Source organism: Triticum aestivum, chromosome 3A, assembly GCF_018294505.1.
Source record: "Triticum aestivum cultivar Chinese Spring chromosome 3A, IWGSC CS RefSeq v2.1, whole genome shotgun sequence".
Lineage (NCBI taxonomy): Eukaryota > Viridiplantae > Streptophyta > Magnoliopsida > Poales > Poaceae > Triticum > Triticum aestivum.
In genome coordinates, this window is record NC_057800.1 from 599,022,317 (window position 1) to 599,049,456 (window position 27,140).

At 54.6% G+C, this 27,140-nt stretch overlaps 1 pseudogene; it reads left to right on the forward strand.

Annotated features, from left to right (window-relative positions):
- Nucleotides 1-2,836: 2,836 nt before the first annotated feature.
- Nucleotides 2,837-27,140, forward strand: part of LOC123057025 (microtubule-associated protein RP/EB family member 1B-like) — a 58,170-nt pseudogene continuing 33,866 nt past the window's right edge.

Sequence of the window (27,140 nt, forward strand, 5' to 3'; positions counted from 1 at the left end):
AAGGACGAAGGTCGTCCCCTATGCTTTAGACATAGGCTCTACAGTATGCTATGCTGTGTACCATACCTAAAGTGTGCCTTGCCATGAGTCAGTCAAGGGGTACAGGAGTGATCCAGGAATGGATCACATGACAGCGGTCGAACTTATCCTTAGTAATTAGTGGACTAAGGAATTTTCTCGATTATGGAGGTGGTAAAAGAGTTCGTCGTAAAGGGTTACGTCGATGCAAACTTTGACACTAATCCGGATGACTTTGAGTAGTAAACCGGATTCATATAGTAGTGCAGTTATTTGGAATAGCTCCAAGTAGCGCGTGGTAGCTACATCTACAAGATAACATAGAGATTTGTAAAGCACACATGGATCTGAAAGGTTCAGACCCATTGACTAATAAACCTCTCTCACAAGCAAGATATGAACAAACCCCATGGGTGTTGGATTCATTGCAATCACATAGTGATGTGAACTAGATTATTGACTCTAGTGCAAGTGGGAGACTGTTGGAAATATGCCCTAGAGGCAATAATAAAATGGTTATTATTGTATTTCCTTGTTCATGATAATTGTCTATTGTTCATGCTATAATTGTATTAACCAGAAACCGTAATACATGTGTGAATACATAGACCACAACATGTCCCTAGTAAGCCTCTAGTTGACTAGCTCGTTGATCAATAGATGGTCATGGTTTCCTGACCATGGACATTGGATGTCATTGATAACGGGATCACATCATTAGGAGAATGATGTGATGGACAAGACCCAATCCTAAGCCTAGCACAAGATCGTGTAGTTCGTATGCTAAAGCTTTTCTAATGTCAAGTATCATTTCCTTAGACCATGAGATTGTGCAACTCACGGATACCGTAGGAATGCTTTGGGTGTACCAAACGTCACAACGTAACTGGGTGGCTATAAAGGTGCACTACGGGTATCTCTGAAAGTGTCTGTTGGGTTGGCACAAATCGAGATTGGGATTTGTCACTCCGTGTAACGGAGAGGTATCTCTGGGACCACTCGGTAGGACATCATCATAATGTGCACAATGTGACCAAGGAGTTGATCATGGGATGATGTGTTACGGAACAAGTAAAGAGACTTGCCGGTAACGAGATTGAACAAGGTATCGGGATACCGACGATCGAATCTCAGGCAAGTACTATACCGGTAGACAAAGGGAATTGTATACGGGATTGATTGAATCCTCGACATCGTGGTTCATCCGATGAGATCATCATGGAGCATGTGGGAGCCAACATGGGTATCCAGATCCCGTTGTTAGTTATTGGCTGGAGAGTTGTCTCTGTCATGTCTACGTGTCTCCCGAACCCGTAGGGTCTACACACTTAAGGTTCGGTGACGCTAGAGTTGTAGAGATATTAGTATGCGGTTAACCGAAAGTTGTTCGGAGTCCCGGATGAGATCCCGGACGTCACGAGGAGTTCCGGAATGGTCCGGAGGTAAAGATATATATATATATATATATATATATATATATATATATATAGGAAGTCCAGTTTCGGCCACCGGGAGAGTTTCGGGGTCACCGGTATTGTACCGGGACCAACGGAAGGGTCCCGGGGGTCCATCCGGTGGGGCCACCTGTCCCGAAGGGCCCCATGGGCTGAAGTGATGTGGGAACCAGCCCCTGGTGGGCTGGTGCGCCCCCCTTGGGCCTCCCTGGCGCCTAGGGTTGGAAACCCTAAAGGGGTGGGGGCGCCTCCACCTGGCTTGGGGGCCAAGCCACCCCCTAGGCTGCTGCCCCTCCCATTAGATGGGATCTCTAGGGGCCGGCGCCCCCCAGGGCCCCTATATATAGTGGAGGAGAGGGAGGGCAGCAGCACCCCAAGCCCTGGCGCCTCCCTCCCTCCCGTGACACCTCTTCCTCCCTGCTTGCGCTTGGCGAAGCCCTGCCGGGATCCCGCTACTTCCACCACCACACCATCGTGCTGCTGGATCTCCATCAACTTCTCCTCCCCCCTTGCTGGATCAAGAAGGATAAGATGTCTCCGCTTCGTATGTGTGTTGAACGCGGAGGTGCCGTCCGTTCGGCGCTAGGATCATTGGTGATTTGGATCACGACGCGAGTACGACTCCATCAACCCCGTTCTCTTGAATGCTTCCGCTTAGCGATCTTTAAGGGTATGAAGATGCACTCCCTCTCTCTCATTGCTAGCATCTCCTAGATTGATCTTGGTGACACGTAGGAATTTTTTTTGAATTATTGCTACGATCCCCAACATCTTTTGCTCCTCCTCCTCCACCACCACCTCCTCCTCCCGACCCGGATTAGAGTCTCCTTTTAGCTTTATTTGGGGCTTGTCTTGCTATGCCCCCCAGCATGATTCTATGACTTATTGTACTTGACTTCGTGACTTTGGATGTTTGGTGGTTTGCTTTATAATATAAAGCGGGGGGAAACCCTTTTTCTTAAAAAATAGGTAGTGGTTCATGTAACAATTAAATCCGATGTGATTTAAAACCCACTTATAATCAACTAATGCATGTTGCATGGTTGAGGATTCCCATGTGTTGATCGAAAGGATGCTAGTAAATTTAGATAATAAATTTAACGGATATAATAATTTTGATGATGTGAAAGCATGCATGTTGAGATAATTAGAAGTAGCTAGCGGATCACTCCCTTAGGTGTATAGGTATGATATTGGGAATTTTAATATGCCAATGTGAGAATACTTTTGAATGTCAGCTTCCACACAAAAAAACATAATTATGTTGTTGGGTTGTTGGCTGATTTGTGGTACTTTTTCTATCAAGCACATTTTAACAGTTTTTTTGCGTGTTACATTTTAACAGTTGTTTCTTGTACATATAAATGATTGGTGTCTCCTTGCAAAATATTGAGGTTAACAAGCTTGTTAAAGGACACCCATTAGACAACTTGTGTCTCTCCAGTGGTTGATGAAATACTGTGATACTGTGAATGGTGGAATAATGGACGGGTATGTGCCTTGGTTATGCTCAACGTATTGATGTACCCAAAAAGTTTATTAACTAAAGAAAATTGTCTTCATGCTATAGGAACTATAATCATGCAGAACGGAGATCCAAGGGTTGCAAAGAGTGAAGCTTCAAAGGCAACAAGTCATCCAAATCACCACAAGCCAATAGACTTTCTGGTCCAGATTCAGCAGATGGAGGTAACATGAATTCATCTGATCTTTGATGAAGTGGTTGTCTGTAACTAAATAATGAGACTGCAACTACACAACTATCTTGTTTTACATAACTGTTCTAAAGAAAACAATATTGTAGATGACCAGTGTTGCCAGTCCCTTGTCTGCTTAGGTTTTTTGACACTCTCATGCCTTTTTTTCTTTTTCTTTTATGTTGTACATTAAAAATTAAATCAAAGCTGATTCGATTGCACATGCCCTGGATTTTGATAAACATGTAATATTTTTGCCGAAGAACACTACATAGAAGAGATTCAGCAGCTGTCCGCAAAGGTATGTGTCATATTCTTCAACTTTCTGATTCGCTTTATGTTCATTTCATCTATTTTAGAGAAACCTAAGTATCGGATGACTAGCATGGCTACCCACTTTAATATCAAATGTTACTTTCTTTTGTGGTTGTTTATGCTGATAGATGTAACCATTAATTTATGCTCTGGTCATCCCATGAATTAATGGTTTACAAGTAGTGTTGAAAAAGTTCCATACATCATAATACTAATGTTGAATTCATTATTGACTCTGATATTTAGTACTCCGTCCGAAAATGTAAGACTGTTTTTGACACTACCTGAATTGCAGATTGCAGGTCTGAAACTTTCTATGGTCAGTACAAAGAAGGAAAGTGTCGGAGAAATGGGCCACGGGTAGGCCAACCCGAGCCCTAGAACCTTTCAAGACATCGGGGCAGGCTGCGCCCCTCAAGACCCCAGGACGAAGAGCCGCCTCCTGAGGAGTCGACGGCAAGACGGCCGACTGCCCGCTCACGGCCGAGTCCCAGAGACGACTTCCAGAGAAGCCGGCTCTGGGGAGTCGGCCTGCAACTCCAACAAACCTCAAGACCCCAGGACGAAGAGCCGCCTCCTGAGGAGTCGATGGCAAGACGACCGACTGCCCGCTCACGGCCGAGTCCCAGAGACGACTTCCAGAGAAGCCGGCTCTGGGGAGTCGGCTTGCGACTCCAACAAACCCCATGACCTCATCAAAGGGGACGAGGCAGGGGCGTGGCTACGGCGAAGCCCACCCCGGCCCCTCACCAAGGGCAGGCATGTCCACAACACGCCGTACCCCGGAGGATCTCCGTGCGGCGTGGCACTGTTGGCATGCCGGCCCTGACATCAGCACCGCAGGACCGAATCCTGCACCCACGACGGCTTGTCTGTACGGCCTAGGGGCAGCAGGCCCCACCAGTCAGTGAGACCTCGGGAGACGGCAGGAGAGCCACCAGTCGGGCCCGTCGGGAGTCAGCCCGGGGGAGATGGCCGAGCCCTCCCCCGAAGCCCACACGCCATTAATCAAGATGTGATGGGGAGTGGCAACAGTGATCGCCCGTCAGGCGGCGGGGCTATTGCCACTTCCTCATGATCAAGCCCGCGTCATCAGAAGCACGACTACAGTAATCAGCAGCCGGCAAGACCCGCCCGCGGCGGACGCGGCCTGTCGGCTCCGTACCAGGCCAGTCGGCGGGCCCCAGCGGTCGGCAGAGAATATGGAGGCCAGAGGCACTGACGGCTGGGCCCACGTCCAGCCGGATTACCATTGTACCCCTGGGGGGTAGGCCTATATAAACCCCCCAGGGCACCCATGCAAAGGGTTGGAACCCATTAGCTCTAGACCAAATCATATAGAAGGGAGAGAGCTAGCCTTGCCCTCTCCTACCTCCAAGAAACAGCTCAAGGAGCAACCGTGTAAACACTTGGCCATAGTGAACATGCGGAGACCCCGCAGAGCAGCAGTAGGGGTATTATCTCCTCGGAGAGCCCCGGAGCTGGGTAAGATTCGTCGGCGTGCATGTCTCTGCCTCATCCCATTTCCAGGCACCGGCGACGTTCTACTCGCCCCCACCATGATAAGCCATCCTTTGGCATATGTCGCACCAAACCCCTGACATTTGGCGCCCACCTTGGGGCCTGGTGCACCGCCGTCCGGAGATCTGTTCTGCACGGGAACCCTTTTTCTCCCTGGTGAGCGCAGCCAGCCAGGCACGCCAGACGGAGTTTGCACCGACGCGCTAAGCAGCATTGAGATCGCCTACGCGGTCAGCTCCCTGGCCGAACTTGTCGGCGAGGTCCGCCTCTCCGACGAGCCTGCATCCAACGCAGGCACGGGTAGCCCCGAGAACCTCCTCGCGGGCCTCCTCGATCAACTCCACGTTTCCGGTGAGCCTGCCGTAGACTTGGAGTCCGTAGGCTCCACCGACCCGATGCTGGTCGACTTCGACACCGCGTCGCTCGACGTGTTCCCCACCAACATGGTGGTCTACGACGAACCTCTCCCCGCGTAGAGAGCAACGGAAGCACCGTCACCGAGGTGCTAGTCATCAGTCATGACGAGCTCCCCGGCGGAGGAGCGCCCGACTCACTCGGCGCGGCGCTGCAAGACCTTACTGCGCCCATTCCGGAAGACGCTGACGCAGAGACGTTGGAGGCGCGCCGCCTTCAGCTCCTTGAAGGCGCGAAGAAGCTGGCCAGCATGAGGCGCTTGTCAGAAGCCTACCAGCGGGAGATGGATCGCGCTGTCGGCGGCTCGCTGGCCCCGGCGGGGCCCAGCCGCCTTGGCGCGGTCCGGCAGCGTGGCGTAGCCATCGCCGACCTGTTTGGGGCAAGCCGCCCTGTGTACGCTACCCCAGCGGAGAACATCCGAGCCGCCTAGGCAGCGGCGGATGAGGTGGACAATTTCGAGGGCGAAGAATGACGCCTCATGGTGGAGCGAGTCCAGCGGCTCCTCGACGCGGCCGCCGCACAGAACGAGGCCGGTTGCCGCATGGAGGCGCCTCGACGGCCCAACGACGACCTTCACCGAGATCAAGGGGCGACGTCTCGTACGCCGACTGGCGGCGCCCGAGGAAGAAAAGACAAGGAGCCGGCTGTCAGCCACAGTCGGACTCGTATTACCATAGAGAGCGACCGAGACAGCCGCCCAAGAACAGTGGAACGACGGGACGACTGTCCGTCTCCCCCTCCCCGCATGGAGAGGCGAGTCTCCTCGCTGCCTGTTGACCATCCGACTCTCGGTGATCGCCTTGGCCGCCGAGAGGGAGTTGGAGAGAATGACGCCCGCCACCGGATTGACTGACTTCACCAATCCTTGGCGCTGGAAGAAGAAGATGAGCTGGGTCCACCTTGTTTCGGGCCCCGCATTCGGGATGAGACCTTTCCTAGAGGGTTCACACTCCCAAGAGAAACACCCAAGTATACCGGCTCCGTGAAGCCGGAAGACTGGCTAGTCGACTACTCCACGGCTGTCAGCATAGCAAACGGCAACAAGCGTGTCGCCGTAAAGTTCGTTCCGCTCATGCTCTAGGGCACGGCCCGGACATGGCTGAACAGCCTAAAGCCCCACAGCATCAACAGTTGGGTCGACTTCTCCGAAGCGTTCATCTGCAACTTCACCAGCACGTACAAGCGTCCTCCCAAGCCTCATCATCTCTCCTTGTGCGTGCAAGGCCCCGACGAGTCGACTCGCGATTACCTCACGCGTTGGGCCGAGCTCCGGAACTCCTGCGAGGGCGTGCACGAGGTGCAGGCCATCAAGTACTTCACAACCGGGTGTAGAGAAGGCACCCTCCTCAAGCATAAGATCCTTTGCGACGAGCCAGAAACCCTCGACGAGCTGCTGATCATAGCGGACAAGTACGCCACGGCCGACTCCTCCATGAAGGCGGAGATTCAAATCAGCACAACTGGCAAAATGGCCCCTCAAGCTCCAAGTACTTAGGCGGCAGACGCCGTCCGGCGACAATAGCAGGGCGACTGCAAGTGCAAGGCCCCGCAGCCGGCTTCCAACAGCTGGCAAGTCGCGACCGTTGAAGCCCAGCAGCCAGATGAGCAGCCCCCGCCCAAGCGACAGAAAGGTGGCAAGCCAAACTGGTTGCCGGCCTTCTCCTATGAGCAGACCTTGGATGGACCTTGCAAGTTCCACAGCGGCGCAAAGCCGTCGAATCACACCACCCGGAAGTGCCACTGGATCACCAGGATCGCCAAGGGAGACGGCCTCCTGCCTCCCCCGCCTGCTGGGCAGCCGCCTCCTCGAGGATTCTGGCGGAAGGCCCCAAAGCCGCCACAGTCAAACCCGGCCCGGGGACTGCGGTGGCGGACTCGAAGACTCCAGAACTTGGCCGAAGGACCGCGCCAGTCGGCCTGGGGACTTCATCAACCTAGCAAGCGATTGTTGACTCCAACCCGCCGCTTCCGAGCCCAACCGCCCTCGTCCAAGTCGCAGTTCTGGCATTCAAAGAAATAGCAGCACCCTCATGGGCCCATCCCATCCTCAAATTCCTGGTGAACAAAGAGCTGCCGACTGATGAAACTTCAGCTCGGCAAATACAACGCCGGGCGGCAGCCTACACCATGATCAACAGAGAGCTGGTCAGGCGCAGCGTCATTGGTGTCTACCAACGCTGCGTAGAGCCAGAGCAAGGCCAGGCGATTCTCAAAGACATCCATCAAGGCGAGTGCGGCCACCATGCGGCTTCAAGAGCACTCGTCGCCAAAGCCTTTTGACACGGTTTCTTCTGGCCAACTGCCTTGGAAGAGGCCAAGGAGTTGGTCCAAAAATGCAAAGGGTGCCAGAAGTTCAGCTCCAAGCCGCACTGTCGGTGTCAAAACCGGCGGATCTCGGGTAGGGGGTCCCGAACTGTGCGTCTAGGCCGGATGGTAACAGGAGGCAGGGAACACGATGTTTTACCCAGGTTCGGGCCCTCTTGATGGAGGTAAAACCCTACGTCCTGCTTGATTAATATTGATGATATGGGTAGTACAAGAGTAGATCTACCACGAGATCAAGGAGGCTAAACCCTAGAAGCTAGCCTATGGTATGATTGTTGTATATGGAGTTGATTGCCTACGGACTACAACCCTCCGGTTTATATAGACACCGGATAGGGTTAGGGTTACATAGAGTCAGTTACAATGGTAGGAGATCTTGAATATCTGCATCGCCAAGCTTGCCTTCCACGCCAAGGAAAGTCCCATCCGGACACGGGACGAAGTCTTCAATCTTGTATCTTCATAGTCCAAGAGTCCGGCTGAAGGTATAGTCCGGCTACCCGAACACCCCCTAATCCAGGACTCCCTCAGTAGCCCCTGAACCAGGCTTCAATGACGATGAGTCCGGCACGCAAATTGTCTTCGGCATTGTAAGGCGGGTTCCTCCTCCAAGTCCTTCATAGAAGATTGTAAACACCAAGAGTAGTGTCCGGCTCTGCAAAATAAGCTTCCACATATTGCCATAGAGAGAATAATATTAACACAAATCAAATCTACTGACGTATTCCGCAGTGCGTCAACACACTACAGCCAAGTCCTTTACTCGAATCGTCTTCACTTTTCCACCTCAGCGTGATTTGCGAGGCGGTTTCCTTGGCACGTCTTGTCAAAGCAGAGATCGTGTACCCCCCTTTTACGGGATTCTCATCAATACGGACGTGGGTAACCCAACCGCGCCACTTATCACGGCGCTTGGGAGGCAAGCGAGTTTTACTAGGCAGGTGGGGACGCACAACCGCATCCGCCCATATAAGGGGACAAGGATCCACCTTTTTACCTACGCCTTCTTCCTCCTTTGCCTATCCATCTCCTGCGCACCCGAGCTCCAGCGCCCAAGCCCGCACTTCCCACCTCAACCTTCTCTAGCAATGTCCGGAGCGGGAGGCAAGTGGATGGTCTCCTCCGTCACGGAGGGTAAAGTCAAGAAGCTAAGGAAGGTCGGATACCTGTCCAAGGACATCGCGCACCGGCTTCCCAAAGAGGGGCAGCTTCTCCCCACCCCAAGGCCCCATGAGAGGGTGGTATTTCTCCCCCACTTCCTCCGCGGACTGGGTTTTCCACTCCACCCATTTGTCCGGGGGCTCATGTTCTGCTACGGCCTGGATTTCCATGATCTGGCTCCGAACTTCATCCTCAACATCTCGGCATTTATCGTCGTGTGCGAGGCTTTTCTCCGCGTCCGCCCCCATTTCGGCCTCTGGCTCAAGACCTTCAACGTCAAGCCCAAGGTGGTGCGCGGCAGCCAGGCGGAGTGCGGAGGCGCCATGGCAGGCAAGATGGCCAACGTCCTATGGTTCGAGGGCTCTTTTGTGGAGACCCTAAAGGGATGGCAACCCGGGTGGTTTTATATCACCGAGCCATGCGATCCGGAATGGACCGCAGCCCCCGAGTTCTGATCCGGACCCCCCACGCGGCTTATGTCTTGGAAAGAGACGGGCCTGTCATGGGGTGACGAAAAAGAGGTGACCGGATTGCAAACATGCATCCAGTCTCTGGTGAACAAGCCAGTCCGGCTTGTTAATGTAATCCAGGTTATGCTCGTCCACCGGATCCTCCTGTGCCAACAACGGGATTTTAATCTGTGGGAGTTCGACCCGGCGCAGCATCAAACCCTCAGCAGGCTCTTCGACACGATGTACGAAGACGCCTGGAAGATGCTATTCAAGGGCGCCGAGGCTCCCGCATCCGCTTCTGAGGACCGCGGATACAGCTCGCAGCACAACGCTAGCGAGGTAAGCCATCTACACCTTTCACAGGATGTTAAGCTTTTTTCATAGTTTGACTCTAAGCGGGATCTAAACTCCCTTACCTTTGACAGGCTTGGCGGGCGATATCCGGACCGATTAACTGTCCGGCTCCGCTGCCCGAAGACCTAGCCCCAGCTCTACTAGTGAAGCTGCTGGTTCCGGCGCCTTATGTGGTGTCAGAGAAGAAGGCCAAGAAGAAGAAGAAGACCACGGGGACTCGAAGGAGTGCCTGCAACGTGGTGGTGTCGGACTCGTCATCTGACGAGTCCGAGACGCCCTCCTCCCACGAAAACGAGGAGGAGGAAGAAGAAAACTCTCCCCCCCAGCGGAGGGAGGAGAAAAGAGGAAGGCCGCCCCAACGGGGGAGGTCAAGGGGTCTAGGAAAAGGAAGACCCCTCCACCGGACTACGCCCCCAACGCCGAAGAGGGCGAAGAGGAGTGGCCAAACAGGGCCAAGCGTCCGGCGAAATCGTAAGTTCGGATATCAGAGTAACTCATGATGTTCCTTTGTTGCACATCTTTCCCTAATGTCGAATGTAATTATGCAGTCCGCCCCGGGCCGAATTCGACGAATCGTCGGGCGGCTCCCTGGACTCATCGGACGTGAACTCAGTTCTGCCTGCTGTCTTCCCCCGCACTGTAGACGACACCGAAGTGGCGTCGCGACAAGCTCCGGGGCAGGAGGAGGTGGTCCCGGAGGAGCCGCAAGGCAACCTCCCAGACTCTAGGAGTGAAGGGGATAAGGCTCCCCAGGGCTCTCAATCCGGCTTTGTGCCGGACACCGCGCCGGAATCTTCCACAGTTCCGGACCGCAGTAGGCGAACTCCTTCCAAGAGGAGCAAGCCTTCTGAGCCGGCGGCCTCCATCCAACCGGAGGTGCCGGACAATCTGCTGGAGGTGCTTGACGACGCCTCCATCGACGAGGGGCACCATACTATTATGAGTACGGTGATCCAGAAGGTTCAGTCTGCGAAGAGCGGACTGACTGAAGCTTGCGCTAGCCTTCTAACAGGCTTCGAGGTAAGTAAAAATATGTAAAAATATTACCGCATAGATAGTAGTCCCTGATGCTCTGTTTGGCCTTCGGAAAGAAAAGCCGAATAGAGGATCTATTAAATATCGCAGGAGTCTAACAAAAAAGAGTCAATATGCGTATGCAGGCTTCGCTGCTATCCACCATCGCACTGACTGCGGAGGTGGGTGTCCTGAAGCAGGACCTCGAGTGGACCGAGCAAGAGCTCGGCCTTGCCAAGCGGCGGCTCGAGGAAGAAGAAGGTAAGAAATACCTTACAGAAAAAGTGCCTATAAAAAGGCTTGATTACAAAAAGAGTAACAGGATTGTACTGCTTATTGTAGGGTCCACGACTGAGGTGGCGACCCTTAAGCAGGCGCTGTTTGAGGCTGAAAAGAAAACGGCCGTGGAGCGCACCGAGCGAGACAGACTTGGGGCTCAGGTCGGCAAGGTGCAGCAAGAGCTGCAGGCTCTCATGAAAAAGCATGAGAGTTTGGAGCTGGAGTCTAAGGCGCAAGCATCCAAGCTCGCAACGGCCCTAGAGGCTGCCAAGTCTGCCAAGGCCGAAGCCCAAAAGGCCCTCCAAGAGTTGGAGGAGATGAGGAAGATAGCAGCGGGTAAGGCATTCTTTATGCAAAGCAGAAATATAAAAGTGAACTACATGTTACTTACCCGAATCCGGAGCTCTCCAGGGGCCTTCGCAGATCTTCCCCGCAACGTATCCGACGCTGCCGCATTCTACCGAGCTGAAGAGGGTAGCTCGACGGAGAAGGTGTTCTGGTCTCAGTATTCTGAGGCCGGACACCCTGTGCCCTTGAGCGACCAGCTGAAACAGCTGGTCGAGCTCCACAAGGCGGCCGAGTAGGCCATGAAGGGCTTCATAGTTCGGCTATGGCCCGGAGAGGCCCTGCCTGGGAGCTATTTCGGGCTGGTGCGACGGCTGGTGGAGGCCTGTCCGAGGCTCGAGGTCATCAAGCGCTCCGTCTGCATCGATGGTGCCCGTCGGGCCCTTGCCCGTGCAAAGGTGCACTGGGGTAAGCTGGACAGTGAGAAGCTTGTGAAGGACGGGCCGCCGCCGGGGAAGGAGCATCGCAAGCCCGAGAACTACTACAAGGATGTTCTTGCAGGTGCCCGCCTTGTGGCGGATGAATGTACCAAGGATGTTATATTTGAATGAACTCGCTCGTGTTTATCCTGTGCACTGAAAACTTGTTCATATGCGCTAAGCAATGCTTATTGAATTTAAAATATTACTTTCTGTGCGGCCGTTTATCAAAAAAATGATAGATGGCCAGTCGTCGGCTTCTGCCCCCGTGCCACTAGTGCTGGGGTGTTCGGGATAAACCCGAGCGCTCTTTTTCCCATAGTTGGGTCCTTCGAGGGAGGCGCTCAGCACAACGAACCAGGCAATGGGACTATAATGCTTGAACACTCTCACTTAGCCATAGAACTCTATAATTTTAAATTTCGGCGAAGCCCCTAGTTCGGAAGACCGAGTTCGGGGCGCTATCCACGCCTTGGCCGGACAAAGCCAGCTCCTCGCTCGAAGCGGCATAAGCCTTTAGGGACTCGAAAAACCTCTCGAACAGCGGCCAGTCTCTCGCCACATCATGACAGTCAGTTTTAGCTTTCTCCACTGAGGTGCTTAACCCAGCTGAACCGGGGCACAATCGCAGTGGTTCTCCTAGTGCTACCTTAGCCGATAGAGCGGAACGTAAGGCACCAAAACATAGGAGCCGGGCAAACCCAACTATTGACCCAAATCATGATTCGGAGCCGATGCATATAGTGCTATGAGTTCGGGGTGCCGCACTTGTGAAAGTGTACGGACTTCTCACACCATTATGAGGGGTACTGAAGCCCCTGGAGTGTTTGCCGTACCATGGTGTATGGGTGCAATCATGTCATTTAATAAACATAAATGTGAAAAGAAGATAATGCAAAAAATAGATAAGAAGCTAAGCATTGTTTATAGAGAGGCTATTTATCAAAGCCGAACGATACAAATAGTGCGGTAAGCAAAAGATATTGGACTATTCAGTATGTCCTGACCAGGGGAAGGCCGCGGAATTGTATTTAAAACAGGTATACCGCTCGTAACAGAGACCACCTGGGAGTTCCATAATGCGGCATGGCTTGTCTGCCTCCCTGGATCTTGCATCATTTGTGCGGCAGTCAAATTGCCGAACAGGTCGTCCGAAGTATGGAGTCCTGAAAGTAACAAAAAATTAAAAAAAGAATCCGGCAGCCCCTAGTACGTTTTAAGCCGTATTTTGGGCGTGCCGTTATTGTGCCCCTTCCCCTGCGCCCATGGTATTTCGAGGGCGTAGTTATGTACGCGAGGTACTGGTTTCGCTATGTCGTGAGAGCTGGGGTTGGGGCCGCATTGCTACGCTTGCTCAGAGTGTGCCAGGCGGTCCTGCTGTGGGTTGCTCTGGGCACGCTTGGCAGTGTCTGGCTTTTTAATGGCCGGACTGGAGAATTGCCTGAGAAGGCTACTTTGTACCTCCGCTGCGAGAGCCGCCGTATGCTCCTCCGTACGGAGGGAGCGTTCGGTGTTTCCATCGACCATAATTACTCCTCGAGGGCCTGGCATCTTGAGCTTGAGATATGCGTAGTGCGGCACCGCATTGAACTTTGCGAATGCGGTTCGTCCGAGCAGGGCGTGATAGCCACTGCGAAACGGGACTATATCGAAGATTAACTCTTCGCTTCGGAAATTGTCCGGGGATCCGAAGACCACGTCAAGTGTTACTGAGCCTGTACAGTTGGCTTCTACACCTGGTATAACGCCTTTAAAGGTCATTCTTGTGGGCTTAATCCTTGAGGGATCTATGCCCATTTTCCGCACTGTATCCTGATAAAGCAGGTTCAGGCTACTGCCGCCGTCCATGAGGACTCTTGTGAGATGAAATCCGTCGATGATTGGGCCGAGAACCAATGCGGTGAAGCCACCATGACGGATGCTAGTGGGGTGGTCCCTTCGATCAAAAGTGATCGGGCAGGAGGTCCATGGGTTGAACTTTGGGGCGACTGGCTCCATCGCGTATACGTCCCGTAGCGCATGCTTCCGTTCCCGCTTGGGAATGTTTGTTGCGTATATCATGTTCACCGTCCGCACTTGTGGGGGAAAGCCCTTCTGTCCATTGTTGTTCGGCGGCTTGGGCTCCTCGTCGTCGCTGTGCAGCCCCTTGTCTCTGCTTTCGGCCCTTAACTTGCCTGCCTGCTTGAACACCCAACAATCCCTGTTAGTGTAATTGGCTGGCCTTTCGGGGGTGCCATGTATCTGGCACAAGCGATCGAGTATTCGGTCCAAACTGGATGGGCCCTGAGTATTCTTTTTGAATGGCTTTTTCTGCTGACCGGATTTATAGCCTTTGAATCCGGCATTGACTGCCGTGTCTTCATTGCTGTTGCTGCTAACGCGGCGTTTTTGCTTATTCCGACGTGTCCTGCCACTTTTGTCCTTGGTATCCGAATTACCAGGGTTCTTTGATAAGTTGTTACTGCGAGCTAGCCAGCTGTCTTCTCCCGCGCAAAAGCGGGTCATGAGTGTCGTGAGGGCTGCCATGGATTTCGGCTTTTCCTGTCCCAGGTGCCGGGCAAGCCACTCGTCGCGGATGTTATGCTTGAAGGCTGCTAGGGCCTCTGCATCCGGACAGTCGACTATCTGGTTTTTCTTTGTTAGGAACCGTGTCCAGAATTGTCTAGCCGATTCCTCTGGCTGCTGAATTATGTGGCTTAAGTTGTCGGCATCCGGTGGTCGCACGTAAGTGCCCTGGAAGTTGTCGAGGAATGCGGCTTCCAGGTCCTCCCAAGAATCGATTGAATTTGCTGGCAAGCTGTTAAGCCAATGCCGGGCCGGTCCTTTAAGTTTGAGCGGGAGGTATTTGATGGCGTGTAGATCGTCGCCGCGTGCCATGTTGATGTGAAGTAGATAATCCTTGATCCATACCGCCGGATCTGTTGTGCCATCGTATGATTCGATGTTTACGGGTTTGAAACCCTCTGGGATTTTATGATCCATTACTTCATTCGTGAAGCATAGTGGGTGTGCGGCGCCTCTGTACTGGGCTATATCACGACGCAACTCGGAAGAGCTATGTCTGTTGTGTTTGGCCCGGCCGGATTTGTTGTATCCGGAGTGAAGATCATTGTCACATGCCGTAGGGCGCCTGCGTGATCCGTAGATCGATCTTGTTTGTCTTGCCTTATCCTCCAGTATGTCTCGCAGGTCGGGCGCATTTTCCTGTGCCTTAGTTGAGCAGCGTCGGGGCATGGCTTGGGTGGAGGGCCGAGAGGCCTCTCTGTCGCGGCCGCGAGGTGGCCGGTCTGCCATGTCATGCGCTGGTGATGTTGGTGCTTCCTCCTCTGATCGGGGTAGCGGCCTGTGCTTCGGGTAACTCTTGGAGGGGCATTCGAGTTCATACTCTTCGGCCGTAAGGACTTCAGTCCATCTGTCAGCTAGCAAATCTTGGGCAGCTCTAAGCTGTTGCTACTTTTTCTTGAGGCTGCTTGCCGTGGCTAAAAGCCTGCGTTTAAAACGCTCTTGTTCGGCGGGGTCTGATGGTATGACGAATTCGTCGTCATCGAGGCTTGCCTCGTCTTCGGAGGGAGGCGTATAGTTATCATCCTCGACCTCTCGGTCTGCCGCTCTCTCATGAGGGCTGGCTTCTCCATCTTCCTGTGCCGAATCTTGCTGAGGTGGGTGTTCTTCGGCGCTATCCGGGGTAGTATTATCTCCCGTGCCGGAATCACCGTTTTTGCTTTGGCGGGATTTAGAGCGGCGCCGCTGACGCCGGCGCTTTGGCTGTTTCTTGGGGGCGTCGTCCTCCACTGTTCCATCGCCATCTCCATATTTTGGAGTATCCACCATATATATGTCATATGACGAGGTGGCCTTCCAGCGCCCTACAGCTGCTGGTTCCTGTTCGTCTCCTACCGTCGTCCATGCCGTCGGTGTCTTCGGAGCTAAAGTCAAGCATGTCGGTTAGATCGTCAACAGTGGCTACAAAGTGGGTGGTGGGTGGGCTTTGAATTTCCTCATTGTCCGTATCCCACCCTCGCTGACCGTAGTCCGGCTAGGGCTCTCCTGATAAAGAGAGAGACTTAAGAGAATTCAGGATGTCGCCGAAAGGTGAATGCTGAAAGATGTCTGCGGCGGTGAACTCCATTATCAGCGCCAATCGGATTCGATTGGCAGGGGCGCGGGGGGTTCGGAGTCCGGGAAGGAGTCCGGATCCTCGGAGTCACGGGTCGTGCAGAGTGCGGGGATAGCGTTCGGCTCGATCGCTTTCGGGATCGCAGCCCCCGAGGTGACATCCAACCGCTAATCCTCGATTGGCGCAATAGGCTCCGAGTTAGGGGTCGGAACCGATGCGTGTTCGGCCTCCAGGACATTGTCCGGGGGCAGAGCTAGATCATGCCCCTCGAGATAGTGCGGCGCGCTTGGCCGTGGCTCGAGCTCGTCGAAGATCAAGTCTCCGCGGATGTCAGCCGTGTATTTTAAGCTTCCAAACCTGACTTGATGGCCAGGGGCGTAGCTTTCGATCTGCTCCAGGTGGCCGAGCGAATTGGCCCGCAGAGCGAAGTCGCCGAAGACGAAGATCTGTCCGGGGAGAAAAATCTCACCCTGGACCGCATCATTGTTGATGATCAAAGGAGCCATCGGGCCTAAAGGCGACGACACAGAGGAACTCTCAATGAAAGCACCAATGTTGGTGTCAAAACCGGCGGATCTCGGGTAGGGGGTCCCAATCTGTGCATCTAGGCCGGATGGTAACAGGAGGCAGGGAACACGATGTTTTACCCAGGTTCGGGCCCTCTTGATGGAGGTAAAACCCTACGTCCTGCTTGATTAATATTGATGATATGGGTAGTACAAGAGTAGATCTACCACGAGATCAAGGAGGCTAAACCCTAGAAGCTAGCCTATGGTATGACTGTTGTATATGGAGTTGATTGCCTACGGACTACAACCCTCCGGTTTATATAGACACCGGATAGGGTTAGGGTTACATAGAGTCGGTTACAATGGTAGGAGATCTTGAATATCCGCATTGCCAAGCTTGCCTTCCACGCCAAGGAAAGTCCCATCCAGACACGGGACGAAGTCTTCAATCTTGTATCTTCATAGTCCAGGAGTCCGGCTGAAGGTATAGTCCGGCTACCCGAACACCCCCTAATCCAGGACTCCCTCGCGCACCAACCAGCTTATGCACTCAAGACCATCCCCATTGCCTGGCCTTTCGTAGTTTGGGGTCTAGACATGGTGGGACCATTCAAAACAGCATGAGGTGGTTTAACTCACTTACTTGTCGCAATGGACAAGTTCACCAAGTGGGTAGAAGCAAAGCCAATCAAGAAGTTGAACGGTCCGACTGCCGTAACTTTCATCTCCGATATCACAATTCGGTACGGCATACCACACAACATCATCACCGACAACGGCACAAATTTCGCCAAAGGCGCCTTGGCCCGTTTCTGCGCAACACAGGGCATCCGACTGGACCTAGCGTCCGTCGCCCATCCCCAGTCAAACGGCCAAGTGGAGCGAGCAAACGGCCTCATCCTGTCCGCATCAAACCTCGGCGGATCGAGCCTCTAGAGCGCTCGGCTGGCTGCTGGCTCGACGAGCTGCCATCCGTCCTCTAGAGTCTGCGCACGACTCCAAACAAGTCAACCAGCTTCACGCCCTTCTTCCTCATCTACGGTGCCGAAGCCGTCATCCCAACGGACATAGAGTTCGACTCCCCATGAGTCACCATGTACACCGAGGAGGAAGCAGAAGAAGCACGACAAGATGGCGTCGATCTGCTGGAAGAGGGCCGGCTGTTGGCACTCAGCCGGTCCAGCATCTACCAGCAGAGCCTGCGCCGATACCACAACAGGAAGGTCAGGCCAAGATCTTTCCAAGAAGGCGACCTTGTGCTCCGGCTGATCCAGCGAACAGCCGGCCAGCACAAGCTGTCGGCGCCTTGGGAAGGCCCTTTCATCATCAGCAAAGTACTGGGCAACGATTCCTACTACCTAATCAATGCTCAGAAGCCCCGAGCACGCAAGAGGGACGACTCCGGCAAGGAGACAGAGCGCCCATGGAATGAAAATCTCCTCCAAAGATTTTACAGTTGATGCAGTATGTACCACGCTACCTTTTGTATTAAAGTACCAAGACTTCAGGCCCCCCGAGACGAGCTCGGGGACTGCCCTCTTTTGTCTGTATGATAAAAATTATGCTTACAAGTATGTTACTCTTTGTCATTCCGCTTGGCACCGGGCTCGACAAGTCGGCCCGGGGACTTGCCGCCTTGCACTATGAAATGCTTCCTGTAGCCGGACAAGTAGTGTGTAACACCTAAACCGTCTTCTGTCTGAAGCCGCAGCTCGCAGAGCGACTGTACGGTGGGCAGAGGTAAGGTAGAATGGGTGTTCGCATGAAAAATGGTTAAGGACTCAAAGCATAAAACATAGCTCAAGACGGCTTCCAGCCTTTCTCGCAAACCGACTCTCGGATAGTCGGATTGCCGTCTTCTATCCAACTTGCTCAAAAACTCTTAAAAATGGCTAAGTACTCGCTTTCCCGAAGTAGCCAAGCACTTGATCCAGCAACAGTCCGCAGAGCGGCTGTCCGATTGGCAAGGCAGGCAACTAAGAGAAAGCGGCAAAGGAAAAAGCCAAAAGAGCAATGAGCAAGAAAAGATAGAACTCGGATAAATATATTTACATAACATAGGCCCTTGGCCGAATTTTTGAGCAGAGGTTCAAAATACACCCCGCGGGTGGAATTGTGCGAATTAACAAGTTCTTCAAAGACTACTGAAGCAGACAAAACAAAGATACAACGGCAACTTAGGAAGCAGCAGACGGATTCGGAGGGTCGGAGGAGGCGCCAGCGCCAAGCGTCGGGGCGGCCGACTGGCTAGTCTCGGCTTGATCACCTCCGGCGGCAGTCGGGTCGGTCGCACGTGGCTCGTTGCTAGAGGCACGGTCGAGCTGAGGCTGGCCGTCTGCTCCATCTTCTGGTGCCTCTGCTTCGCCTCCGTCCTCCGCCTCGCCCTCTTCCTTGATGCTAGAGCCAATCACCTCCGCCGAGTCCTCGCCGTAGTCTGGGTTCATCCCAAAACACTCCGGTGGTACCTCCTCGCCGTCTTCAGACCGCTCGGGGACGAAGATGCTGGTGTCGGTGTACTCGGCGATCACCGCAGCATGCTTGACGAGGGCGTCTTCCGCGGCTGCCAGCTCCGGCTGGGCCTCCGACTGAAGCGTGGCCAGCCGGTCTAGGTCCAGCCCCGGATACCACGCCTTGACGAACTCCAAGGCTCGGCGCGCTCCAGCTCAGGCCGAAGAGCCCTTCCAGGCCTCAAGACGACCAGCCGCGAACTCCAGCCAGTCGGCCGTCAGGCTGGGGGTGCACGGAGCCTGCATATCCGGCCACAGGGCAGCAATCACCTGAGCGCTGACACGCTGAAGCCGGCGCAGCATCCGGTGAGCCAGCCGAAGGCGAGCCTCGGTGCTCAGGACGTGCTCGTCAAGAGTTCAGGGGGTGTCGGCGGCAATCTCTGCGCCCTTCGCCCTCCGACCTTCACGGTCAGCCTCAATGGCTTGGATGGCGGCCTGCGACTGCCCAAGGAAGAAGTCTGCAAAGACAGGAAGAAACGAAGAAGCAAGTCAAAAACCAGGAGTCGGCATGACTTTAGTCGGCAGCTCGACGAAAGAAAATAAAGAAACTCACCATCAACGATGTCTTCAATCTCGTGGAAGCTGGAGAACAGCAGCGCCTCCTTGTGAGACCAGGAGGAGCGCTCGCTCACGAACTCATCCAGGAGGGCGGTTTCCGTCTCCTCCGCCTCCCTCTGCGCCTTCACAAGCAGCTCCTTCTGCTCTGCCAATTGAGTGGCCAGCAGATCGCGCTCCATGGCGAGCTTGCTGCATTCCTTCTCTTTGGCGCGTAAAGCGGAGTTGGCGTCGCTCAGCTGCTGTTGAAGAGCAGCGTTGGCCCCTGATAAGAAGAAAGAAAGAAGGCGTTGAGTCATCAGGAAAAGAAGGTCGCCAGGGAGATCCGGCCCGACTGCTCAGCAGTCGGCCCGAATCTCGGGGACTACAGCCCGCGGGTGCGCCAGCGCGCCCCCGCGAAGAAGGAAAAGAACTTACTCCGGCTCTCCGACAGATCGGCGGTCCACTTGCCCAGCTCTTCAACGTTACGGTTGAAGGCAGTGACGCGGAGGTTGTGGTAATCCTGCGACAAACGTCTCAGACATAAGTTAATACCCGGAGTTCATCAATTGGAGTTCTGGGCTACCTGCTCAGCAGCCAACCCGGAACTCGAGGACTACACCCAGTGGGTGCGCTGACGCGCCCCCACGGAGAGGAACAAGAAAAACAAAGGCCAAAGGAAAAAGATACCCGGACGGCTGCCCATGACGCCAGGTACGCCTTGGTGCAATTCTGGAGAGCGTCGCCCTCGGTATGAAGCTTCGCCTAGACGTCCAGAAGCGCCTGGTTCAGCGGCCTTGTGCCGCCTCCTCGCACCCACCCAATGGGCGCGGCGCTCGTCATTTCAGCGTCTGGGGTCGCCGAGCTGGCGGTGCCGGCTTCCAGGGGCGGGGCGCCGAAGTCGCCATTTTCGGACGGCGGCACGTTGGTGAGCCGACTTGGAGGAGCAGCCTCGCCACGGCCTCGTCTTCGGTCGGCGGCACCGGAGTGTCCGCCGGCTGCTTGCCTCGCGCACCTTCAGACGGCGGCGGAGGTGGCGGCGGAACGTTCACGTCCGGCATAGAGGGGTCGCCGCCTTCCCTCTTCACGACGGAGTTCTCCCCGTCGGTTTCCCCAGTCTGCCCCGTGAACTCCGGAGGCAGCGGTGCAGAGTTCAGCGGGGTGACGAATATCGCCGACTGGCAGCGCGCGGCTTCCTCAGCCTCCCGCTTCGTCGCGGCGGCGGCTTCGGCCTCCGCCAGTTTTTTCTTGGCGGAGGCCTCCGCCCTGTCGGCCTCCGCCCTGTTGGCCTCCGCCCTATCGGCCTCCGCCTTCTCCAGGCGGAGGGCCTCTTCTTCGTTGCGCTTCTCCCGCGCATGCCGCTCCGTCGCCTCCCGGAGGTCAGCAGCGGGGTCAATCCGCCGAGTGGTGGCGGACATCTCCGCTAACCCCATGACGGAGGCGGCGGCGACCCTCTCAAGAGAGAGGGGAGCCCTAAAGCAAGGGGGGCAGGCAGAGACTCGGACAAAGTCACAAAGAAAGAATAAAACTTTGAAGATAGAATACTTACGCGGAGACCAATGGCGGCTTCTTCACTTCCTTACGGAAGCGGATGGCCTTCGCGGCTGCCTCGTCCCGCCGGGTCACCGCAGCCGAACCCTTGGGCTTCTTCGGCCGACTGCCGAACAAAGTCGGCACGGCCCTGCGCTTCTTCCCGCCGCCTGGAGCACTCGGCGCGGCAGAAGAGCCCGCGCCTGGCTGGCTGGCTCCTGGCCGATGACAAGGGGCGACTTCTCCCTCGGCATCGTCGTCAGGCCAGTCGGTGAAAGTGGCCGAAGGCCTGAAGCCACCTACTGTTCCTCCTCCTCCCTCGGTGTCATCCTCCAAAGCCGCCGCCCCCAGATCGTGGTCATCGATGTCGCTTTCCGCCCGGTCGGCGAGGAACTCGCGGGCCGGCCCCGAGGTGCCGGCTGGTGGGTGGAGAAGGGGATTCTAACCAAAGCCGACCGGTCAAAACAAAACTCGGCAAGAAAGAAGACAAACCAAAGAAAGAAAGGAAAGGCGGCTCACCGCGGGCGGGGGGTTGGCGCGGGAGTACGGCTCCTTGCTGAACCGCCAATCCTCTAGGAGCCTGCTGTCCGAGAGGTAGTTCACCATGAAGGCCACCTCTTCGTGAGGCATGTCCTTGGTGCACATCCGGCTCGGGTCGCGGTGCCCGCTCATCTGGCATATCATATGGGGGTGGCCTTGGAGTAGGAGAACTCGGCGCGAAACGAAGGCGGCCAGCAGGTCCGGACCAGTCAGACCCTCCGACTATGTCAGCACTCAGAGTTGCATGATGGCGCCGGCTCCCGCAGGCGATAGCGCCTTGGCCCGGTACGACCAGTTGGGCAGTTGCCCAGCCGGCGGGCCGGCTTCAAAAGCCGGCAGGTTGACCTAGTCCCCCCGCTCGGAGGCGTTCTTGACGTAGGAGTAGGATCTCTGCCACATCTTCACCGACTTGATCAGCAAGATGGAGGGGAAGGGATTGTCGGCCCCCGACCTTCGCACGACGATGAAGGCGCCGCACTGAGCCGACACGCCCGCAACCTGGGTGCCGAGCTTGGAGAAGAAGAACTCCCCCCAAAGCTCGAGGGTGGGGAGGACTCCGAGGAAGCCTTCGCACATGGCCACGAAGGCGGATAGCAGCACCACTGGATTGGGGGTGAGGTGGTGCGGCTGGAGGCCATGGAACTCCAGGAAGGACGGAAGAAACTGCTCGCCGGAAGCCCCAACCCGCGCAGGCAGTGCGAGCCGAAGATAACCCGCTCGCCCTCCTGCGGTGCGGGGGAAATCTCCCCCTTCGGCGCAAGACGCACCTGCACGCGATCCTCGCCGGGGAGCCGACGAGTCCGGCGGAGGAACACGATGTGGTCTTCATGAACTTCGGAGCCGTCCCAGGTGCCGGAGCGCACTGGGGGAGGCGCGGTGGCGGAGGAAGAACTCATCGCGAGCTGCCACCGCAGCGTTCGCCGGAGCTTGGGCACGCGGCGGAGCAAAGAAGAAGAGGAAGGAGGAGAGCAAGGAGCAGCAAGAAGAAAGAGAACGAGGAGTACTGGGAAGGAGGGGTGCGCGAGCCCCCCCTCTTCCCCCTACTTATAGCCTCGTGGGCTGCGAAGCCGAGGGGGCAGACATGGGGATTTACTGCGCCCACGACCCCACGACCCCACGACCCCCACGATCCACGATAAAGCTACTGTGCACAGTAACTCCACGGGAATCCCAACCTTCCACTGGGGCCGCAGCGGATCCGCTCGGGCGCCGAGGCACGGTAGTGGTGGGCCCCACCTATGGGTCTGTCCCATCGCGCGCGTAGGCTGACAGGACGGCCTAGCCACGTGCCATCGCGTGTCAGGCCTAGAACGGGTGGCAGCCTGGAGGCTTAGCTAGCACGCCACTTAAATCCCGCCGCGACGTTCGAAATACTGAGCGTGTCGGAATTGAGTGAGTCCGAGTTGAGCAAGTCCGACTCCTTCTAGTCGGCCCGGCAGAAGTCAATCAAAGACCATGTGTTGAGCACCCGGAAGGAGAAACTGTTGAGGCTTCTCGGCCGATCATCCGCGGTGCCTCACCAGCTTCGAGGACTACTGTCGGAGAAATGGGCCACGGGTAGGCCAACCCGAGCCCTAGAACCTTTCAAGACATCGGGGCAGGCTGTGCCCCTCAAGACCCCAGGATGAAGAGCCGCCTCCTGAGGAGTCAACGGCAAGACGGACTACTGCCCACTCATGGCAGAGTCCCAAAGACGACTTCCAGAGAAGCCGGCTCTAGGGAGTTGGCCTGCGACTCTAACAAACCTCAAGACCCCAGGACGAAGAGCCGCCTCCTGAGGAGTCGATGGCAAGACGGCCGACTGCCCACTCACGGCCGAGTCCCAGAGACGACTTCCAGAGAAGCCGGCTCTAGGGAGTCGGCTTGCGACTCCAACAAACCCCATGACCTCATCAAAGGGGACGAGGCAGGGGTGTGGCTACGGCGAAGCCCACCCCCGCCCCTCACCAAGGGCAGGCATGGCCACAGCATGTCGTACCCCGGAGGATCTTCGTGCGGCGTGGCACTGTTGCCATGCCGGCCCTGACATCAGCACCGCAGGACCGAATCCTGCACCCACGACGGCTTGTCTGTACGGCCTAGGGGCAGCAGGCCCCACCAGTCAGTGAGACCTCGGGAGACGGCAGGAGAGCCACCAGTCAGGCCCTTCGGGAGTCGGCCCAAGGGAGACGGCCGAGCCATCCCCCGGAGCCCACACGCCATTAATCAAGATGTGATGGGGAGTGGCAATAGTGATCGCCCGCCAGGCGGCAGGGCTGTTGCCACGACCTCATGATCAAGCCCGCGTCATCAGAAGCACTGCTACAGTAATCAGCAGCCGGCAAGACCCGCTCACGGCGGACGCGGCCTGCCGGCTCCGTACCAGGCCAGTCGGCAGGCCCCAGCGGTCGGCAGAGAAGACGGAGGCCAGAGGCACTGACGGCTGGGCCCGCGTCCAGCCGGATTACCATTGTACCCCTGGGGGGTAGGCCTATATAAACCCCCCAGGGCACCCATGCAAAGGGTTGGAACCCATTAGCTCTAGACCAAATCATATAGAAGGGAGAGAGCTAGCCTTGCCCTCTCCTACCTCCAAGAAATAGCTCAAGGAGCAACCGTGTAAACACTTGGCCATAGTGAACATGCGGAGACCCCGCAAAGCAGCAGTAGGGGTATTATCTTCTTGGAGAGCCCCGAAGCTGGGTAAGATGCACCGGCGTGCATGTCTTCACCTCATCCCGTTTCCAGGCACCGGCGACGTTCTACTCGCCCCCACCATGATAAGCCATCCTTTGGCATATGTCGCACCAAACCCCCGACAGAAAGAGATTTTTACTTCTCAAAATTGTGTGACATTGAGATACTGTGTCAGCGACTTGAGCTGGAGCATCTACCGGTAAAAATGATTTTTTTGCATATATTTACTAACTAGAATTTCTGGTCTGCATTCTAGGGTCATAGGTTCTGAATTCCTAGTCTTTTTTGTACAAAGAGATTGTTATCTGCTTTGAAAACTTAAAGATTAAGGTTCTTATCTATTTGACCAAACATCTACTAGTCTATCTATACTCTATTTTCACTCCTAACTTACTACCAGTGCATCTTAAGCTAATCCAATGGGCAAAGTGGCCAAGTACATCGGTGACTTGCTTTTACTCACATGTAATATGCTTCTACTAGGGATTTGAGAAATTCCAAGCTGTGCCACATGATCGCACGAGTAAAATATGCAATCTGATTTTTTAGCTCACATATGGTTCAACGTGAATAAACTGAGAGTGGATAATCCTTTGATTTTTTTTGCTGTGGAATGATTTCAGTGTTACATAATCTAACCCTCAGTAAAGAAATATAAGAGTGTTTAGATTATATTTCTTTATGGAAGGAGTACATTCTTTTCCTTTTCCTAGGTGGTCTCACACTGGCATGAAGTTTTTTGGGCACCGCTAGGCGCCGGCGCACCGGCCGAACGTTTCGGCCGGTCCTACCCTAGCCGCCCGATCGGCCCCTCCCAAGCCGCTAGATCCATATCCATCCAGGCTATCTTCTTCCCTCAGGCTTGCAAGAAAAGAACCCTCCGCATCTCATCAGCCATGCGCTCTCTAGTGGCCGTCCGCATCGCCGGTTCCCACCCTCGCCGGACGTCCCTGTCGCCGGTCCCCGCCCTCGCCAATCGTCCTTGTAGCTGGTCCCCACCCTTGCCGGCCGTCCTCGTCGCCGCCTCAACCCATGTAGAAGCTGAAGGAAATATGCCCTAGAGGCAATAATAAAGTTATTATTTATTTCCTTATTTCATGATAAATGTTTATTATTCATGCTAGAATTGTATTAACCGGAAACATAATACATGTGTGAATACATAGACAAACATAGTGTCACTAGTATGCCTCTACTTGACTAGCTCATTGATCAAAGATGGTTTAGTTTCCTAAGCATAGACATGAGTTGTTATTTGATCAATGGGATCACATCATTAGGAGAATGATGTGATTGACTTGACCCATTCCGTTAGCTTAGCACTTGATCATTCGTTCACTGCTATTGCTTTCTTCATGACTTATACATGTTCTTATGACTATGAGATTATGCAACTCCCGAATACCGGAGGAACACTTTGTGTGCTACCAAATGTCACAACGTAACTGGGTGATTATAAAGGTGCTCTGCAGGTGTCTCCGATGGTACTTGTTGAATTGGCATAAATCAAGATTAGGATTTGTCACTCCGATTGTCGGAGAGGTATCTCTGGGCCCTCTCGGTAATACACATCACTATAAGCCTTGCAAGCATGATAACTAATGAGTTAGTTATGGGATGAAGTATTACGGAACAAGTAAAGAGACTTGCCGGTAACGAGATTGAACTAGGTATTGGATACCGACGATCGAATCTCGGGCAAGTAACATACCGATGACAAAGAGAACAATGTATATTGTTGTGTGGTTTGACCGATAAAGATCTTCATAGAATATGTAGGAACCAATATGAGCATCCAGGTTCCGCTATTGGTTATTGACCGGAGATGTGTCTCGGTCATGTCTACATAGTTCTCGAACCCGTAGGGTCCGCACGCTTAAAGTTCTATGACGATCGGTTTTATGAGTTTATATGTTTTGATGTACCGAAGGTAGTTCGAAGTCCCGGATGTGATCACGGACATGAAGAGGAGTATCGAAATGGTCGAGACATAAAGGTTGATATATTAGAAGCCTACATTTGGACATCGGAATAGTTCCGGGTGAAATCGGGATTTTACCGGAGTACCGGAGGGGTTACCGGAACCCCCCGGGGACTAATGGGCCTTGTTGGGCCATAAGGGAAAGAGAGAGGGGCCGGCCTAGGGTAGGCAACGCGCCCCCTTCGCCTGTCCTAATTTGACTAGGAGAAGGGGGTGTCTCCCCCCTTTCCTTCTCTTTCTCTCCCTGCCTTCCCCCCTCCTAGTAGGAGTAGGAAAGGGAGGAATCCTACTCCTACTAGGAGGAGGATTCCTCCTCCTAGGCGCTCCAACAAGGGTAGGCCGGCCTCCCCCTTGCTCCTTTATATACAGGGGCAGGGGGAACCTCTAGACACACAAGTTGATCACAAAGATCTCTCCCAGCCGTGTGCGGTGCCCCCTCCACCATAATCCACCTCGGTCATACTGTAACGGTGTTTAGGCGAAGCCCTGCTGCAGTAGCTTCATCAACATCATCACCACGCCGTCGTGCTGACGAAACTCTTCCCCGAGCTCTACTGGATCGTGAGTTCACGGGACGTCACCGAGCTGAACGTGTGCTAAACACGGAGGTGTCGTACATTCGGTACTAAGGATCGGTCGATCGTGAAGACGTACGACTATATCAACCGCGTTGTCATAACGCTTCCGCTTAACAGTCTACGAGGGTACGTGGACGACACTCTCCCCCCTCATTGCTATGCATCACCATGATCCTGCGTGTGCGTAGGATTTTTTTGAAATTACTACGTTCCCCAACAGTGGCATCCGAGCCTGGTTTTATGAGTAGATGTTATATGCACGAGTAGAACACAAGTGAGTTGTGGGCAATACAAGTCATACTGCTTACCAGCATGTCATTACGTGAGACTGGTTCTACCGACGTGCTTTGCACACAGGTGGCTGGCGGGTGTCAGTTTCTCCAACTTTAGTTGAACCGAG